Source organism: Rana temporaria, chromosome 2, assembly GCF_905171775.1.
Source record: "Rana temporaria chromosome 2, aRanTem1.1, whole genome shotgun sequence".
Taxonomy (NCBI): Eukaryota; Metazoa; Chordata; class Amphibia; order Anura; family Ranidae; genus Rana; species Rana temporaria.
Genome location: NC_053490.1, coordinates 57,699,458 through 57,720,108, shown reverse-complemented (window position 1 = coordinate 57,720,108; position 20,651 = coordinate 57,699,458). Strand labels below are relative to the sequence as shown.

The following is a 20,651-nucleotide window of genomic DNA, read 5'->3' as shown; positions in this document are numbered from 1 at the left end:
GCGGCTATGTCTGACAACTCTTAGATCACCTCTGCCTGGAATATCTGCTACTTGCTTATGTTACCGACCCCGGCTTGGATTTAGGACTATGGCTCCGCTTCCTGATTTGGTACCCCACAGCCAGCACGTTACCGACTTCTGCCTGTTCCCGACCTTGCAACTGATCCTGATTCTACACCTGCCTGCCTGGCTTCCGCTGAACAAGGCTTGTGACCAGACTCCACACCACCACTTGAAGGACTTCTGTGTCTTCAAGTGACAGCTCACTCCCACAGCTGCGAGGCACCTGCAACCTTCCACTGCCCGAGCAGTCCCTGTCTCCACTACCAGGAATGCTTGAACAGGAATTGTGCAAGAGGCCACTCTCATCATCTTGGGTTCCACAGTAAGGTACGTGACAGAGTGTAATTTGTTATCATGTGTAGTAGTTACTGCAATGCACAGATGCAAACTCTTGCCTCAGATTTGTTTTTTTAGAAAACAATAATGCACCAAAGTGGAACTTTTTGTAGGTTTCATTTAGACTAGCAATGAGATATATATGCATTTAAACTGTATGTGTTTATAAGACATTTCTAAACACATTTAAATGCATTTTAAATCGTGAACCTTGTGTTCTTACATTCAGTTTAGCTGTGTTTAGAGAAAATTAAATTCTGTGCGTACAGAGGCAGATTAGATACTTGAAACGCAAGTACATATAAATCGAGGAGAACATGATCTGAGAGGCATAGCATTTGTTTATGCATTCCAAATAAAATCACACTAGCCTCTTGCATTTGGTTTATTTAAATGGAGGAGGCTGGTGTGAATTTAGTCCTAAACCTGCAGAAGAGAACAGAGCCTGAAGGTTTTCGGGAGCCAAACCTATCAAACCTATCAACTTTTCTAGAGGAAGTACCTCTGGGGATTTGAGGATGGAAAAGGATGTGGTGGTCTTAATAAATCACAGATTGAGCAATAGCATGCAATGCAGTAAGCAAGACCAGCAGACTATTAGCATGCATAAAAAAGGGAGTTTACTCCAGAGATAAAACTATAATTCTACCACTTTACCAAACTCTGGTTTGGCTACATTTGAGTATGCTGTCCAATTTTGGTCACCAGTCCTCAGGAAGTATGCATTTGAACTGGAAAGAGTCCAGAGAAGGGCTGCAAAGCTAATAAGAGGACTGGAGAACCTCAGTTTTGAGGAACGACTACAAATGTTAAAATTTAGAGAAGAGGAGCTCAAGAAGGGATATAATTACACTATATAAATCTTTGAAAAGGTGACTCTACCTGTGGCACAAAACTATTTAATCTTAGGTCACAGTAAGCCTACTGAGAGCCAGAGCCTGAGCCAGATGCTCCCATCCCCTCCCCTCCACAGCCCAGCGCTCCAGTGAGCGCTGGAGGGGCAAAGCAGACAGCTGGTGACTTACAGTTACTTACAGCTCTCTGCAGACTGAAGACCAAGACTTAAACATTCAGCGGTGTTTGATCGCTCAGTTCTCAGTCATGGAGCCGGCGGGGAAACAGATGCAGCATGGATCAAATAATTTTTTTTTTTTTAATTCCTGAACTTTTATTTTAAATCTATTGCCCATGGCTTCAAAAGAAAAAAAAAACAGCTCACTGTGCCCCATAGTCTCATGCATTGGTTCATGTCTGGTTTGAAAGAACAAAAGAATTTTAGTATACGATATTTTAGTGACTGGGTTTACATACACTTTAAATAGAACCTAAATATTATCTGAAAAATGTAAACAAAAATTTAAAGGCACAGCTATTTTTAAAGTTTTGGATTTTTATATTACCATTCATTTTTTTATTTTTATTTTAGGAGCTCTTCAAAAAATGTAAATAGATGTGCCCAAGGGGGGGGGACTTTAATTTGTTGTGGTATACCAGTCCTCGCATGTAGTGGCTGCATTACTTGTTACTTTTTTAGCATTTATTTTCACCTGGTACTCCTGCAAATAACACACTTAGGCCCAGATTATCGAAGGCGTTACGACGGCGCAACACCATTAGCGCCGTCGTAACTCCTCATCTGGCCCCCGGGTATCTATGCGACTGATTCTTAGAATCAGTTGCGCATAGGTACCCATTAGATCTGACAAGCGTAAGGCTGTTACGCTGTCAGATCTTAAAAGTAATTTTTTTTTCCCGCCGCTAGGTGTCGCATCGTCGCTTTTCCCCGTCGTCTATGCAAATGAGGTAAGTACGGCGATTCCCGAACATACGCGAGGTCGACTCAGCGAATTAACGCCGTTTGCGTAGCGTACCCGACGCGTAAGGTTGCCCCTGCTATTATAGCAGGGGCAACCAATGTTAACTATGGCCGTCGTTCCCGCGTCGAATTGAATCAAAATTACGTCGTTTGCGTAAGACGTCCGTGAATGGCGCTGGACGCCATTTACGTATACATCTAGGCAAATGACGTCGGGGCGACATCATTTAGCGCAATGCACGTCGGGTAATTTACCCGACGGAGCATGCGCAGTACTCTCGGCGCGGGAGCGCGCCTAATTTAAATGGTGCCCGCCCCATTTGAATTGGGCGGGCTTGCGCCGAGCAATCTAACGATACACCGCCGCAAGTTTACAGGTAAGTGTTCTGAGAATCAGGATTTAAACCTGTAGACCTGCGGCGGTGAAACGTAGAGCTCATACATTACGCTGCCCAGGAGCAGCGCTAATGTATGAGAATCTGGGCCTTACTGTCCTAGGGTGACAACTCACTCACATTGGGATGCTCTCTTGATTTAAAATACAAACACATCCTCCTCTCTTTATGGGGTGGATTTTGTAGTTTGGAGATTGACTAAAGGATAATAACATTGCTTGATATATGGGTTCAGTGCACAGAAAGTGACAAAGAACCACCACCTCAAACCATTGAAAAATATCAGCATGCTCCCTCTGATAAAAGAGAAAATTAGAACCTAATAATTATCATTACCATTTCTTTCTAGTTTTAATAAAAAGTAAGCAAAGGCATGAACGAGTCAAGCACTATTTGCATACATTTAGCATTCAATTAATCCATGCTGCGAGAGAGGAAAAAAATGGCATGTCTATATTTAAGATCTGTGCCTGAGTCTCTTCACGCTAATTCCAGGAAAGAAAAATTCCTCTGTGACTGCTTGATAGGTGATAATTAAAAGGTAAACGAGCTAATGGACTCCCCATATGTCAGCTTTTCTGTTTAACATACTGCAAATATACTATGCATTCTTTAGACACAGAGCTGTAACAGACCCATGGCCGCCTCTGCTTGTTCATTACAGCTGTACTGTTCTGAGTTATACATGATATGATCATGAGATTTGTAAAAAAAAACTGAGCATGGTAATATAAGATAATTGACAAGCTACAAGAAGTGGAACTCTGGCCATTTTTTTTCCCTTTTGTTCTAGATAGTGTTGAGAGAGTTGGAACTCCAGGCTTTTTTTTTATGTCATGTCCCATTGGCAAATATTCCTTTCACTTCTTGGAAGGACAGGAAGTAAGGTAAAGTCTCCCACAACGGGAACCGAAAACATCTTGACAAAGGTTCTTCCCCATTCTATTTATGACCAAAAAAAAAAGTTTTGACTATTTCGCCTCTTCTCTCTCCTTCCTCTACAATCCAATCTCAATGCCTCATTTCTACTCATTAATCTAGCCTAACTACCTCTTATTTCCCCACACTCCTTAACCACTTACCCCCCGGACCATATTGCTGCCCAAAGACCAGAGTACTTTTTGCGATTCGGGACTGCGTCGCTTTAACAGACAATTGCGCGGTCGTGCGACGTGGCTCCCAAACAAAATTGGCGTCCTTTTTTTCCCACAAATAGAGCTTTCTTTTGGTGGTATTTGATCACCTCTGCGGTTTTTATTTTTTGCGCTATAAACAAAAATAGAACGACAATTTTGAAAAAAATTAATATTTTTTACTTTTTGCTATAATAAATATCCCCCAAAAATATATAAAAAAACATTTTTTTTCCTCAGTTTAGGCCGATACGTATTCTTCTACATATTTTTCTAAAAAAAAAATCGCAATAAGCGTTTATTGATTGGTTTGCGCAAAAGTTATAGCGTTTACAAAATAGGGGGTATTTTTATGGCATTTTTATTAATATTTTTTTTACTAGTAATGGCGGCGATCAGCGATTTTTTTTTTTTGGTATTGCGACATTATGGCGGACACTTCGGACATTTTTGACACATTTTTGGGACCATTGGCATTTTTATAGCGATCAGTGCTATAAAAATGCATTAGATTACTATAAAAATGCCACTGGCAGTGAAGGGGTTAACACTAGGGGGCGGGGAAGGGGTTAAGTATGCCTGGGTGTGTTCTTACTGTGGGGGGGGGGGGTGGCCTCACTAGGGGAAACACTGATCCTCGGTTCATACAGTGTATGAACCGAAGAAAAGCATTTCCCCTGCTGACAGGAACGAGAGCTGTGTGTTTACACACACAGCTCCCGTTCCCCGCTCTGTACCGAGCGATCGCGTGTGCCCGGCGGCGATCGCGCCCGCCGGGCACACGCACGGGAGTCGGGGGCGAGCGGGGGGGCGCGTGCGCGCGCCTCCGGCGGCGCGCGTGCGCCCCTAGTGGCGGCTAAAAGGTAGGACGTCATAATACGTGATCTCGCCTAGGAGAGCCACCTTGTGGACGTATTATGACGGTGCGGCGACGGCAAGTGGATAATCTGTCCTCCCTGACTTTTCTCTCGCCCAACTCCTCTCTACAGTCCAATCTCGATGCACTTTCTCTCCTCTTTTTCTATAATCTGGTATTGCTAGTTGATAAACTGTAGAAACAGAACTAATGTTTGTTAAAGCATGCATGCGTAGTAAGACGGTACGTCGTCTTGTGTTTTATTTGGTGTGTTGTACATGACATCCTAAATATGCTGATGTAGCTTACACCATGCAATTAACTTTCTCTGTCAATTGCTTAATTAGTACTTGCAATAATACCGTGTTTCCCCGAAAGTAAGACCTACCCCGAAAATAAGACCTACCCCAATTTTCAAGGAGGGCTGCAATATAAGCCCTACCCTGAAAATAAGCCCTAGCGTGTGTGTTTCTGTAATCTAATCTGTAGTCAAATGCTTTCGGTATACAGTGACACTCAGCTCAGCTTATCTCCTCCTCTTTCTCTTCCTGTCAGCAGGGGATCTCGCCCTCCCTCCCTCTGCAATACTCGGATCACCGCAGGCTATGAAAGTGCAGAGGAGCACTCAGCTGATCTCCTTCTCCTGCTTGTCAGCGGGGGGGGGGGATCTCCGCCCCCTTCTCTCTGCAATGCTGGTTCGCGGCGGGCTATGTAAGCGCTGAGGGGCACTCAGATGATTTTTTCTTCTCCTGCTTGTCAGCAGGGATCCCGGGCCCCCCTCCCTCTGCAAAGCTGGATCGCAGCGGGCTATGGAAGGCGCCGAGGGGCGCTTAGCTGATGTTTTATTTTCCTGCCTGTCGGTGGGGGATGTCTGCCCCCCTCCCTCTTCAATGCTTGGATCGTGGGAGAGAGCTCCAGGCGTCTATGGAAGCGCCGCGTGGCGCTGTAAGAAGGTATGTGACACAGAAACGCACACCTTTTTCATGATATTCTACTGTAATAGAAAGGATTCTTGGAGTTTACAACCGCGTTTGATTCACTTCACATGGGGATTCCTGCCAGGCAGGCAGGGAGAGGGGGCAAGAAGAAGGCACATGAAATGGTAAGCCCTACCCCGAAAATAAGCCCTACTGTGTTTTTGATTGCCAAAATTAATATAAGACCCGGGCTTATTTTCGTGGAAACACGGTAATACTCATTCTTCATTACAAACATACAGGCAAAACACACTTATTTCTCTCTGTTCTGTATAGTTGGCCGCTTTAGGATGCTTTTCAAGGACACTTCATTTGGGGTTTTTTCTTTTTTATTAGATTATATGTATGTTTAACCACTTTACCCCTGGACCATTTTGCTGGTCAAAGAGGACACTGTTTGAAATTTGGCACTGCGTCGCTTTAACTGACAATTGCGTGGTCGTGCGACGTGGCTCCTAAACAAAATTGATGTGCTTTTTCCCCACAAATAGAGCTTTCTTTTGGTGGTATTTGATCACCTCTGCGGTTTTTATTTTTTGCGCTATAAACAAAAATAGAGCGACAATTTTGAAAAAATAAATCTATATTTTTTACTTTTTCCTATAATAAATATTCCCCCAAAATATATAAATTAAAGAAAAAAAAATGTTCCCTCAGTTTAGGCCGATACGTATCTTCTACATATTTTTGGTAAAAAAAAAAAAAAAACTTTATTGATTGGTTTGCGCAAAAGTTGCAGCGTCTACAAAATAGGGGATAGTTTTATGGCATTTTTATTAATATTTTTTTTTTTTACTAGCAATGGCGGCGATCAGCGATTTTTATCGTGACTGCGACATTATGGCGGACACATCGTACACTTTTGACACATTTTTAGGACCATTGTCATTTTTACAGCGATCAGTGCTGATTAGTGTGAAAATTACACCTGTAGTGTAAACGACGTAAAAAAATCCGCCGGGCGCACGTACGTTTCTGAATCGGCGTATCCAGCTCATTTGCATATTCTACGCTGAAATCTAGGGCAGCGCCACCTAGCGGCCAGCGTAAATATGCACCCTAAGATACTACAGAAAGACGATATGCCGGCGCAGATTTGAATTTACCCGGTGTATCAATAGATACGCCGGCGTAAATTCTTTCTGAATCTAGCCCACAGTATGCAGGAGACCTGCATTGCATCAGTGATCTGTTGATCGCTGGTTCAATGCTTTCCAGGCTCTTCCAAAAAAAAAAATAGTAAATACACATTTTACCTGCAAAAAAGCGTGTATTTTTTTTTTAAAGGTGAACTTATTCTTTAACATGTATAATGAATTTCTATCTGAAAAAGTGTTTGTCAGAAGAATGTGCCCATTAAAACTACACCCACACCTGGCTAAGTCCACCAATTGCTGTGAAAAGTGTTGCTTGTGATTTCTCTGCTGGCCAAAGGATCCCAGTCCTTCTTTGCTACAGCACTACGTGCTCAAATGTCTCCAAATGTGACAATGTCCTCATTTAAACTTCTGCAATGACACTACGCACACTTATTTCAAATTTAATTAATAGAAATTCTGACGTTAATTACAGAGGTATATAGTGAACGCCAGGGAAGATAAATGGGTCACTACACACTTTCAATTCTGTTATTCTGAAGCATAACTGATTATTATAAATGGACTCACAGCGCTTCAACGGAAACAATATAAAACCAGTAGACGAGACAGGCATTGGTTTAAAGAGCATTGTATCATTTAATTGGCAATATTATTCCAAGGATGGAGCGGTGCACAAAAAGATACTTTTTTTTGTCACTGATGTATAATGAAAGTAATGAGAATTAGGGAAAACTCTTGCAGGTTTAATCTTTGTTATTACTTTTGTAAAGTTTCTGTCATTTTCATGATACATAGGTTATGTTTTATAAAGACCCAGGGAATGTTTCACTCTCTCTCCAACACGTCAACGATTTCCAAGCTGTGCAATGTATACCATACTGTTTGTAAGGGAGCTGACAAAATAGTGGAAACACCATATGACAATGGAAGAAGATACAAATGCAATTTCAAAGGTGCATAAATAAGTGATGGTTACCAGTTAGCAGTATGTATCATTTCTAAAACAAAGAAAATCTATTTAGCACTGTGAAGTGTCAAAGCAATGTAAGGTAACTATGTATCACAATTTTTTTTTTAGAGAAAGTGAAAGAGAAATTGTTCAATTGGGCCATCGGTTATAGTGATAATGATCTTTTAGGGGATTTTCCTTTACTTTGAGAAGAGAAGCGATTCTTTTTCACTTCCTGTTGTGTCTCTGCACAGGAAGTGAAGAAAAGACATAATGGACATACAGCATAACACAAGAAAACTCAACAGAGACCTTAAAGCAAGGGTCGTATTTAATGTATGTGAATGCATGGAGGGCCACATTCACCGGCTAATAAATGAAGATAACATTACACAGCCCCCACACCTCTGGCCCCCTTTACATTACACAGCTCCCTGCACCTCTGGACCCCTTTACATTACACATCCATGCACCTCTGGACTCCTTTACATTACACAGCCCCCGTACCTTTGGACCCCTTCACATTACCCAGCCCCCTGCATATTACACAGCACCTGTGTATTCATGGAGGGATGGGGCGCTTTAAAAAAAAAATCGTATTTTTTTTATTTTTACACCGTCCCTTTGAAAAAAAAAGATCTTATTGCTTTTTTTGCTGTCAGAAGGAATGTAAACATCCCTTGTGACAGTAAAAGGCAGCGACAGGTACTCTATAAGACCACAAATACCTCCTTTGCACTTAAAAGCATTCAAAACGCTTCTGGATGACATCACTTCCAGTTTACTAGATCCAAGACCTGTTCAAAGACGATTCAGGCTTCGTTCAGGTCTCTGGTCTGCCGGCGGACGCGCTGGCTGGTCGCTTGGGCCTCCCGGTGGGACGGGCGAGCCGTCCCCTCCCACTGCTTGGGATCACAACCGAGTGAGTGGCTTTTTAGCCACATTGGTTGTTATCCCATGAATGCCAAAAGCCGACTCTAAAAAACAGCTGCAGGTACAGGTTGGTGTGAAGGGGTTAAAATGTCCAAGAGCCTAGTGTACGTGAATTTATCACCTGCACTGACGGGCCGGACATTTAGCGGCGGCCCGCGAGCCGTAGTTTGCAGACCCCCTACCTTAAAGTGAAAAAAATGCGAGCAGTCCTTCTTTAGTATGTCTCTTTTGCAACAAAACCGTCTTCCCTGCCTTTTTTGCATTCTTATTGAGAATCCACACTTAGCTGCACATGGGGTGCATGTGTACATTCCCTGCATGTCTAGGTGCTAGGAATAATTTTTCCTGGCCAGTCAAGATGGACGAACATGGAAGAAAACTGTGTGGTGTTTGGAGGCACCAGTAAGAGAGCTAGGGGAGGCAAGAATAGTTCTGCTTCAACTATTTCCTACTTTTCAAAACAAGTGTTGAATTTATGTGCACTTTAATGTATGAACGGAACAGTTTAAAAAAAAGTTACACTGTAAGATCAGATATGGGCACAGGAGACGATTTTCCAGCTAATAAAAGGTTACAGGAAAAAATCTTTCTGTTGTAGGCTCCTAGAAATGACTCTTATGCCGCGTACACACGATCATTTTTCAGCATGAAAAAAAACCCGTTGTTTTTCAGCATGTTAAAAAAACAAAATTTTTCCAACTTCATCATTAAAACGATGTTGCCCACACACCATCGTTTTTAAAAAATGATCTAGCAAAGCGCGGTGACGTACAACAAGTACGACGGCACTATAAAGGGGAAGTTCCATTCGCCTTTGGGCTGCTTAAGCTGATTCCGTGTTAGTAAAAGACGATTCACGCTTTTTTGTCTGTTACAGTGTGATGAATGTGCTTACTCCATTATGAACGGTAGTTTTACCAGAACGAGCGCCCCCGTCTCATAACTTGCTTCTGAGCATGCGCAGGTTTTTAACATCGTTTTAGCCCACACACGATAATTTTTTTACAACCCAAAAAACGACATTGTTTAAAACAACGTTAAAAAATGCAGCATGTTCAATTTTTTTTTTCTTGTTGTTTTTCAGAACCTGAAAAATGATGTGAAGCACACACACGATCATTTAAAATGACATTTTTTTTAATGACGAAAAATGATCGTGCATTACACTTAAAAAGTTTAACATGAAGTTTGTGTTCACTTAAAACTACAGACTGGATGCTTTTGTTCGGCTGTCAAACACTGCTTCTCTGAAGAGAAGTTGTCTGCCAAAGTCTGTTTAGAAACTGCCACTTCTGAGAGTGTCAGTCTCATGTATGGTCCATTGCACTCAGCTAAGGAAAGTGGAAAGATAGCGCTGGACCTGTAGGGTTATCCTGCTGTTATTGTTATCTTAGGGTATTGATGTTGGTGTAAATGATCAGGTTCCTGGGCAGGCAGCTTCTACACCCCAGAGGATCTCCACAGTAACCTTGGCTTGTAGTGTATCAAGAACTGAAATTGAAGTGCCACACCACTGCTGAGGGGTCCAGATACAACTTTCATTAAAAGTCAGGGGTACAACCCACAAAGTAGCCAATGTGTTTTGGGGGTCCAAGAGCACCCCCTTCATCAGGGCATGACTGACAACAATGAACAAACCAGAAGTAAACTGGACTTACAATGGTATTTTTTCAGTATGAATTATAAGTACAGCAGCTTGTTTCGCAGCCACTGACCTCCATGTCACTAGAGAACATAGAAGTGATGTGGCAGATGACAAGAGAAAAAAAGAAGTGAGTGCAGCAGAGGACCAGGAGAATGACAGTCACAGAGTGTAGGTTTCTGAATGTACTTCAAGGGGTGATCACACTTTCTTGCAGTAAGGGATTTTTTGGCCAATTTTTCATCAGAGTTGCTTCAGGCTGGGTTCACACCTATGCGAATTAGATGCGGCTTTCCTCGCATCCAATTCACATAGCAGGAGAGTGTGACCGGCTTTCTATGGCGCCAGTTCACATATCTCCGGGGCGGCTGCAGAGTGCACTGCACAGAAACACTCTGCATCTTTGCCTCAGTTTCAGGGTCGAATTCAGGCAAAGATTCTGCCCTGATACGTCCCTGAAATGGAGAACAGGAACAGACAGCATTGCTGTGCGATTTGCGGCCGGTTTGTGAACCAAGCCTTAAGGAGGACAAGAATTACAGACCATACGTTGTAGACAGTCAGAGGGAGATTTACTAAAAATAGGTGCACACAAATTCTGGTGCAACTGCGCATAGTAACCTATCAGCTTGTAACTTCAGCTTGTTTACTTAAGCTTCAACAATAAAACCTAGAAGCTGATTAGTTACAATGCATAGCTGCACCAGATTCTGTGTTCACCAGTTTTAGTAAATCTCCTCACTGCCAGCAGATAAGGTTGAAGATCATAGCGATCACAGTAAAGTTGGTTCATATAGCCCTTAAGTATCCTGCATTAAAATACAAATGCCAGGACTATAATTCTCAGGCCACAGCAAAGGTGACAAACGGCTAACTTATGTTGGAGGGTTTGAGCTTTTATTTATTGTACTTATATAGTGCCAGGGCTGTCTTTAAGGCAGGGCAAAAGGGGAAGCTACCCTGGGCCCCTGTCGTTGTGGGGCCCAAAGCAGCTGCCTCATACTTGCCAACTGTAACACCAAATGGGACAGGGGTTAAATCCGTTTACGATATTCCATTCCACCCAAGACAGCTTATCGACACTCCACAATCAGGCAAACGAACACGACCCATAAGAATTCCCCCAGAAACGAGACACACAGCTCTGTTTGAGGTTCAAAACAGGGAATGAATCTTTATTATGCACATGGTAACACATTTCTCTTCAAAATACATCCCTCCCACCCTTGGGAAACGGGGTGGGTTAAATTGTCCAATGACAATGGTGATACAGGTCAGGTGTGTTCAAACTTCTCCTTCAGTAAACAGTCTTAGCAGGGGGGGGTTGCTGGAGTGATCCCCCCCCCTTTCCTCACAGCAAGACACTTAAACATCCCATAATAGGTAGCCAGTCTGTCTACCAAGCTCCATTCCACATCACCACAGTAGCAGACTTAATTACCACAATAGACAATAGGATGCAATCACACCCCACCCCTTTCATCATAGCAAGCTTAATAGTACACATCAGCCAACACACAATATATATACAATATATACAATATCTATACCGCATTAAATGTGACTAGAACAGACCATAGTGGGGTTCTCATTCACCCTGTGCCCCTAAAGTGACTCCCGTTACATGGCTCCCTCCTTGTGGGACACTCCGGCAGACCCGGCTTGATCCTTCTCGGGTCAACTTGGGGATGTCCGGAACTAGGAGGCCGGGATGACGTCTGTTTGCCGGGATAACCCATCCGCATTGCCATTTTGCATATCGGGTCGGTAGCGGATGGTGAAGGTGAATAATGGAATTCAGTTCTGGAACAGTCACTTGCTTTGCTCTCTCAATGGCTCCCAAAACATGTTGCTGATGCTCTTGGGAGAGGTAAGGCACAACCTGGGCGCAAATTCCATTTAACCTTTTGACAATTTCAGCCTGTTTGTGCATTTCAATGTTCAAGCCACGCGACATCTCATAATACATGACGTAGTGTTGTTGCATCTCCGATTTCTCACTGGCCAACTTGTCACATTCCCATTTTAGACTGTGATATTTTGCCTGATCTACGGTACCTGTGGGAGGAGATAGTCTTACCCGGGTCTCAGCAGCACGGGTCTGGGCACAGGTAGTCACTGTGTGGGCTTCAGCAGGGCACATCGGGGCATAAGCAGAAACAAGGGGGGCCAAATCATTCCCCAGTAGTACATCCGCTGGCAAATCCTTCATCACCCCCACATTCACATGTCCCGAACCAACCCCCCAATCCAGGTGAACCCGGGCAACGGGTAGCTGGTGACTCCCACCACTCTTACGGCTATAGTGTCTCTGGTGTGCTGGCTCTCTGGGATGAGTTTCTTCTGTAGCAGGGTCATGGTGGCCCCAGTATCACGTAGCCCATTGGCTACCTTTCCATTGACCCAGACAGTCTGCCTGTGTTGCTGCCTGTTGTCCTGCCTGTTGTCCTGGTTAGCTGCTTGTATCGGATCTGCCTCGTGCAGGACGCCCCAATGTTCTTCCTCCTCAACGCAGTGGGCCGCAGGCATGGATGTGTGGGGGTCCCCCTTTTTGGCTGTCTCCATGACTGTGACTGCCTGGGTGGATTCAATGGACAGTCTAGCTTTTTGTGTCCTAGCTGTTTACACCCGAAACACCTGATGGGCTGTGAGTAGTCCTGGGAGTTGAACCTGGGCTGCTGAGGATAAGTGGCCGCTGGAGGTGGTGCTGTAGGATGGTTCGATTGGGGTTTGTAGGCAATTGTCGGAGGGGTTGCCGCCAATCGATAATCCAACCGAGCTGTGGTCTCGACCACAGAGTCATCCAGTTTGCGGGCGTCTGTGTATTCGTCCTCCAGGCGAGCTGCTTCAGACAAGGAGAAAGGGTTTCTGTCCCGCACCCACTCTCTTACTTCCCGGGACAGTTTGTCAAAGAAGTGCTCCAGCAGGAACACCTGCAGCACCTCTTCCTCTTCCTGCTTGGCATCCATCGACCCAGTGGGATGCTGTGCGGTGTAGGCGGCATGCCCACTCGGTATATGAGTCTCCAGTCTGCTTGCTCGTCTCTCGGAACCGCCTGCGGTATGCCTCTGGTGTGACGACATACCTGGCCAAAAGTGCTTCTTTTTTCAGTCCATAGTTCATAATATCCTTGTCTGGGATGGCCCTGAACGCTTCACTGGCCCGGCCAAACAATTTCCCAAACAAAATGGTAACCCATTTCTCTGTGGGCACCCGGTGTAGGGCACATTGCCGTTCAAAATCCGCCAGGTACCCATCAATCTCTCCTTCAGTTTCAATGAAATTCTTAAAAGCAGCAAAATGTATCTTTCTCCTTTCGGTTGGTGCTGCTGCGACTTCTGCTGCTGCAGAACCTCTTTGCCGTAGCCAATTTGCGTCCACAGCAGCTATAACTCGGTCTATGATCTCCGGTGGAGGGTTAGGACCATAGTGTGCCAGTCTTAGTTTAACAGCCCGATCAAAACTTGCCTCCTCGGGTGTCCTGTCTGTTACGCTGGGCCTTCCAGTTATGTTGGGTCTTTCAGCTCCATCGATTTGAACAAGTTCTGTGATCACGTCCATCTTTTTACGGTTGCTGGCCGGTCTGCTACGGTTCTCCAGTAAGTCCTTGAGGATAGAGAGCTTTAGCCGTCCCTACTGTGCCTTAATTGTCCTGTGTCCTCTGGTAGCTGTTCTTCTGGCGATGGGAATTATTCCACTGCTTGCCACCAATTGTAACGGAACCCCAAATGGGACAGGGGTTAAATCTGTTTACGATATTCCATTCCACCCAAGACAGCTTATCGACACTCCACAATCAGGCAAACGAACACGACCCATAAGAATTCCCCCAGAAACGAGACACACAGCTCTGTTTGAGGTTCAAAATAGGGAATGCATCTTTATTATGCACACGGTAACACATTTCTCTTCAAAATACATCCCTCCCATCCTTGGGAAACAGGGTGGGTTAAATTGCTGGAGTGATCCGCCCCCTTTCCACACAGCAAGACACTTAAACATTCCATAATAGGTAGCCAGTCTGTCTACCAAGCTCCAATCCACATCACCACAGTAGCAGACTTAATTACCACAATAGACAATAGGATGCAATCACACCCCACCCCTTTCATCACAGCAAGCTTAATAGTACACATCAGCCAACACACAAGATATATACAATATCTATTCCGCATTAAATGTGACTAGCACAGACCATAGTGGGGTTCTCATTCACCCTGTGCCCCTAAAGTTACTCCCGTTACATCAACTATCCCAGTTTAAATTCCCTTGTCCCTTGAAGTTTTAGTCCTGTACTGTGTCCTGATATCTCAGTGTGAAGTGCTGCTACTATTGCTGCCCAGCTGGGCCCTATTGTTGTGTACAGATGACGTGCCTGCAGACCCTGTGTTTACATGTAAATAACCGCTATGCATATGTAAATAACCGGAGCATTCATATGTAAATAGCTGAGGCCGGAATGAGAGTAATAATTCTACCATGAGACCGCAAAACTGATGACTTATTGGGGGCTTTTAAAGCGTTGCCTACGGCAAATATAGGGTACCGACATGTTTAAGGCTTGACATGTCAGGCATCTATTTACTTGGTGCAACCTTGGCTTTTATATTTTAGCCAAAAATTGGATATTTGCATTTTTGTGCCCCTTAAAATTAACTTCTAATGTGTTTATTTTCCAGAAATGTTGTGTTTCCTAGACCTTTGCATTAATACTGTGTGACATAAAAAAAATTGAACTACCACCATTTTATTTGCTTGCTTTCAGAAAATATATAATGTTTGGGGGGTTTGTAATCTTCAGGTCTAAAATGAACTTAACTTATTACTAATTTTAAAAAAAAACTAGATTTCCTAGATTCAATGCAAATTTGTCAAGCCCTGATCTAAGCAGTGCTAACCACTAAGCTACTGTACATTTTCTACATAAAATGAGTTAAAGGAAGCATTTTTTAGTCCTTTTCAAGATGTATGTTTGATTGCGAGCCACCTAATGTAACTGAATTTATTACTAAGTTTTAATGTTTTGAAAATGTTTTCTAGGTATAGTTTGTAATTATATATTTACACGAGGAGACATATCTGCTCATTACATATTCAGCCTGTGTTGCCTGCTTTGCAGTAGTGCATAATGACTGTGCTGAGTTTATCTCAATAGTCTGAAAAGCTACAAGGATGATTTTAATCTCTTATTTACTAAAAACACATTACTGCCTTCCTTTAAAAGATAAAAGAGCAAAAGAGGCAAACAGCTTCACAAGCTAAATCATATTACTTCACGGTATTATAGTTCTATTTCATTTTATATTCATTTTAAACTCCTTGAGGGCAGGGGCTGATGTGAATGTACAATATATTCAAAGTGCTATACAAATACATGTAATAAATAAATACATTGAATGGCCCTTTGTGATGTTGCGCAGATCCTCTATGTACTACAGAAGCGGTAATTTTTTAAATAAAGGGATGCTGTAAAAATGCTGTTCTCCATTTGACCATTGCCAAAACATTTAAAAAATTCTGCATGAACAGCATTTTCATTTGGCTTTGAGTGAGATGATAGATAGATAGATAGATAGATAGATAGATAGATAGATAGATAGATAGATAGATGTCACCTTTTAATAAGTAATCTTACAATCCCAATCCTTCCTGATGTGATTTTCCTTATACTGAAATCCTATTTACACCCTGACCATGACACCATGAAATAACATATCAACTGGTTACAAACAAATCTCATCAAGAAGTAGAAAATTTGTCAAACCATAAAGCAATAAACAGACAAATGGTAGACTATGTGGATAATTTACTAAAACTGGAGAGTGCAAAATCTGGTGCAGCTCTGCATAGAAAATCAGGTTTTTAATTTATTTTTTTCAAAACATAATTGAACAAACTGAAGTTAGAAACTGATTGGCTGCTATGTATCCTTATTACCTTATCCTTAAAGCTGGGGCTCACCTGCAATTTTTAAAAAAAAGCAGAGCAGCTACAAATACAGCAGCTGCTGGCTTTTAAAACATGGACACTTAACTGTCCAGGTTGCCCGCGACGTCGGCAGCCTGAAGCCGAGTGGTAGCTCGGCTTTCAGCTTCCCCCACCGCCATCCTCGGTGAGGGAATCGGGCAGTGAAGCATTGCGCCTTCACTGCCTGGTTCCCTACTGCACATGCGCGAGTCACGATGTGCCGTTCCCACTGGTTCCCGTTGTGTTCTGGGAGCCGAGTGTTTCCCAGAACACACCGGGGGGTGACGCGGAGGGGCCGGACTCCCGCGGGAGTCTATACCAGGAAGTGGTGCAAATACCTGTTTTATACAGGTATCTGCACCCCCTCCCCCCTGAAAGGTGTCAAATGTGACACCGGAGGGGGGGAGGGTTCCGAAAAGCGGAGGTTCACTTTTGGGTGAACTTCCGCTTTAAGCTTGGAACACACACTATTCGTTTTTTTTTTTTTTTTTTCATTCAACCTCGCAGGTTGAACGAAAAAAACTTTCATCTCTGGTCGGTACCAACAGTCCGATATCTGTACAGTGATCTCCCCCAGCTGAGCTGTTGTGTTCTGACAGGGGGACGAAGCACCCCCCCCCCGCCAAAACACTTTAACAAGCGATCTCTGCCATTGGCTGAGAGCGATGATTTGGAGTCAGTTGGCTACTGTTTTTTTCAGCATGCACATCCAACAGAAGCCAACCAAACAGCATCGGACAGACTGACATACACATGGGCCAAATGCTGGACTCAGACTTGGATACTTTTTTCTTTCTTTCTTTTTTTTTTATACCACCAAGTGCAGTTTTTTGTACCTTTCACAAACTCATCATGTGTTTCCTCCAAGAGCCCTTTCACACTGGGGTGTTGTGAGCATTGGCGGTAAAACGCTGCTATTTTTAGCAGTGCTTTACCGTAATTTTAGCTGTGCTAAAGAGTTAAAAGCTTTGGTGCCGCTGCCCATTGATTTCAATGGACAGGGGCGCTTTAGGAGCGGTGTGTACACCACTCCTACAGCGGCTCAAAGATGCGGCTGGCAGGAATTTTTTGAAGTCCTGCCAGTGCACCGCTCCAGTGTGAAAGCACTCGGGCTTTCACATTGGAGCGTCAGGAGAGGCACTTTACAGGCGCTATTTTTAGCGCTATAGCGGGTCTAATTACTGCTAAATTGCAGCCAGTGCTGCACTTTATTTTTATTTATAGCTTATTCTTAGTTCAATATTTATTAGTATAATGAAAGTGCTTGGTGATTTATGCTTTGGCTGCCCATATTGTGTTCTTATATTTAGCTCTGGGCACTTAGTGGTCTATTTTATTTTACTGGAACACTCCTTTTTTTGTGGACTGAACTTTGAGACTTAGGTGCCTTTCCCTTCTTTATACCACCAGGTGAAGCTTTCTGCACCTTTCACGCACTCACTATATATTTTCCCTATTCACTGCTATATTGCAGCCAGCATTGCACAATGTTTTTGTTGCTTATTACCCATTTTGCTTTTGATTATTCGTTTATTACTATATGCATAATAAAACTTCGTCCTATAGCAACTACATTGGGTGCCATCATGGACTGCCTATCCACGTTGAATCTGCTTCCTGTTTGTCACCCTTGGGTTCTCGCTGATTTACACTTCCACAGCTCCCGGGGGAGACTCCCATGGCAATATTGTCATATCTATTCTTAGCTGATTTGTAAGAATTAGAGCCCCTCTGGCAGCTTATTAAGTTGGCATTATCCTATGTATTAACGAGATACCATTAGGTACATTACATGCCTGATGTTTTATCTTAAAGCTACTATACATGCATCTACTCCTGAAGAGCGAACAAAGAGTCAAGAAACGTATCAAGTTTATGGATGCAATATTTGTTTCAATTATGTATTGCAAGTTGGGTTGTATATGGTCCACACTATATTTAAGTCCCGTATTTATCTGTGTATAACGCGCACTTTTTTCCTCTGAAATCAGAGGGTAAAACATGCCTGCGCGTTATACGCCGATATCATGTTCTACCAGCAGGGGGCGAGGATCGGGACATGGCCATGGAACAGCGCTCTCTGCATAGTCTAAAGTTAAAAAAAAAAAAAGTTACTTGCCAGCCCCTTGTACACTGCTCTTCCTCTGTCAGCCTCATTTTAAAACGAAGCTTGTAAATGTATATATAGCTCCGTTTTTTCAGGCTGCTCTCCTCCTCTGAGTGTAGCTTTGATTGGAGGAGAGCAGTCACATGCCCATCAGGGGAGAGAAGTCATGTGCCCAGATCAGTGGAAAAAAAACGGAGCTATTAAGGTAAATGGAAGCTTCGTTTTTGCAATAGGAGACACAGGATTAACAGTGTGGTAGGGGCTGACAGTGATTTTTTTTTTTAACTTAACTATGGAGAATGCTGGCAGCACTGTCCCAGAAGACTGGGGGTCTCCTGGGAGTGCAGGGGGGCTGTGTACTGAATGGGGGGATTGTATAATGGATGGGGGCTGTATACTGGGGAGGGGGATGTATAATGTATGGAGGGGGGGCTGTGTACTGGATGGGGGGATTGTATAATGGATGGGGGCTGTATACTGGGGAGGGGGATGTATAATGTATGGGGGGGGCTGTGTACTGGATGGGGGATGTATAATGTATGGGGGGGGGCTGTGTACTGGATGGGGGGATGTATAATGTATGGGGGGGCTGTGTACTGGATGGGGGATGTATAATGGAGGGGGGGCTGTATACTGGATTGGGGGGGATGTATCATGTATGGGGGGGCTGTGTACTGAATGGGGGGATGTATAATGGATGGGGGGGCTGTATAATGGATGGGGGGGCTGTATAATGGATGGGGGGGATGTGTACTGGATGGGTGAGGCTTGTACTGTAAAGGGTGCTGAGAAAACATTTTTTCCTTAAACTCCACTCTTAAAATTGGGGTGCGTGTTATACGCCGGTGCGTGTTATACGCCGATAAATACGGTATGTATGAAATGCATTAATATGGATTCATTACAAATCGGCTTGTTATCCATTTTATCCTCTTTTTGTATGCAATATTTATTAAATTATTAAACAACAATGTTGGAAACAAGTTATTCATTGGTCGTATGTGCTGTGCCTCATTTAAAATGCCCAGGACTGGGAGCTGCGGTGGCTCAACGCGATTGGCACTGCGCTGACAAGCCATTCACCTCTGCAGCTAGGGGTTCGGATCCCGGTCTCAGCTACATGTGAATTGAGTTTGGTGGTCTCAGCCCGGCTCCCGGTGGCTGTGCTATGCGAGGTAAGCCTGCGCTTAGTACGCCCACCCCCTCCCACAAAAACCACCACACTTACGTGCACTCGAAATTGGGTTAACATGCACGCACTTTGACCACGCGGTCTCTAAAAAGAGAGGCAAAGGACTAACGGGGCTGGTTGAGTGGGCTAGATCCTCTCACTCCCTTATAGGGAGTACCTCTGCCTCATTGGGCTTCAAAGCGGAGCAGGTAGGGCGGGCTGTGTGGGAGGACCCCCTCACACACCCACCATTGCCACCCGAGGCATGGAGAAAGGTGGCAGATTGCCTCTGGGGGAGGCCTGCCTACTCCCAACTCCTGCAGTCCGGCTCCTCTCTCGAGTACACACACAAAATACACTTTAAAAAAAAAATGCCCAGGACAAATAAATTGGTTGGCGACTATGCACAGCTTCACCCAATTTTACACTGTCGAGACAACTGCTGTCTCAGAAAAACTTTTTATACAGTCTCCCTGACAATCTCAGGTATCGCTTCAATTCTTATTAATTGTTAATTAATTTTCCTTTTTTGTATTCTTATTTTCTGCTTCAATATTTGTGATGTAAATAAATGTATAATAACTTAAACTCTGTTTATATCTTTATAATATAAATCAATGTTCATGCCTGTTCCTGTCAAAGCCGTTTGGCGAAACATGTAGAACGATCAAATGATCAAAGCTGAACATTAACACGGAGACTACTAATCATGTCTAATTCTCTGCATTTGTTTACTATATGAATTTTTGTTTGTTCAATAACAAATAAAAAATATTATTTTTATAGAAAATCTGTATTCTGATCTATCACCAGCAACCACATAGTCCCACTATTATCCTTCTTAGGATCTCTTTCAATAATTTTGCATACAAAGGGATGATGGTGCCAAATTAACCCTTAACGCAAATTGATCATTCATGAACTATAAATCTTGAAGTGGTTAAATTTACCTAATTTACAGACAGAAGTTCATCTCTCTAAACTAAGACCAAAATGTTTACAATGTTTCTCTTTATCTCAGTTGAGATAAACTTGGCAGGCAGTCTTGATGTTTTTTATTTTTGTCAGCTGTCAGAAGTGAGCAGAAAACTTTCTGCACTTGTTACACAGAATCGGGAAATGCTGTTTTAAGATCGGGAGGGGAGTAGAATCATTCTTTAACGATTAATCGTGCAGCTCTAGTAGAGAGTCACATTTAGTTGAACA

General features: G+C 43.4%; 1 protein-coding gene across 1 annotated transcript in view; it reads right to left on the bottom strand.

The window, feature by feature from the left end:
• Nucleotides 1–20,651, bottom strand: part of DYNC2H1 (dynein cytoplasmic 2 heavy chain 1) — a 613,609-nt gene that overhangs the window by 93,789 nt on the left and 499,169 nt on the right. The window lies entirely within an intron of this gene.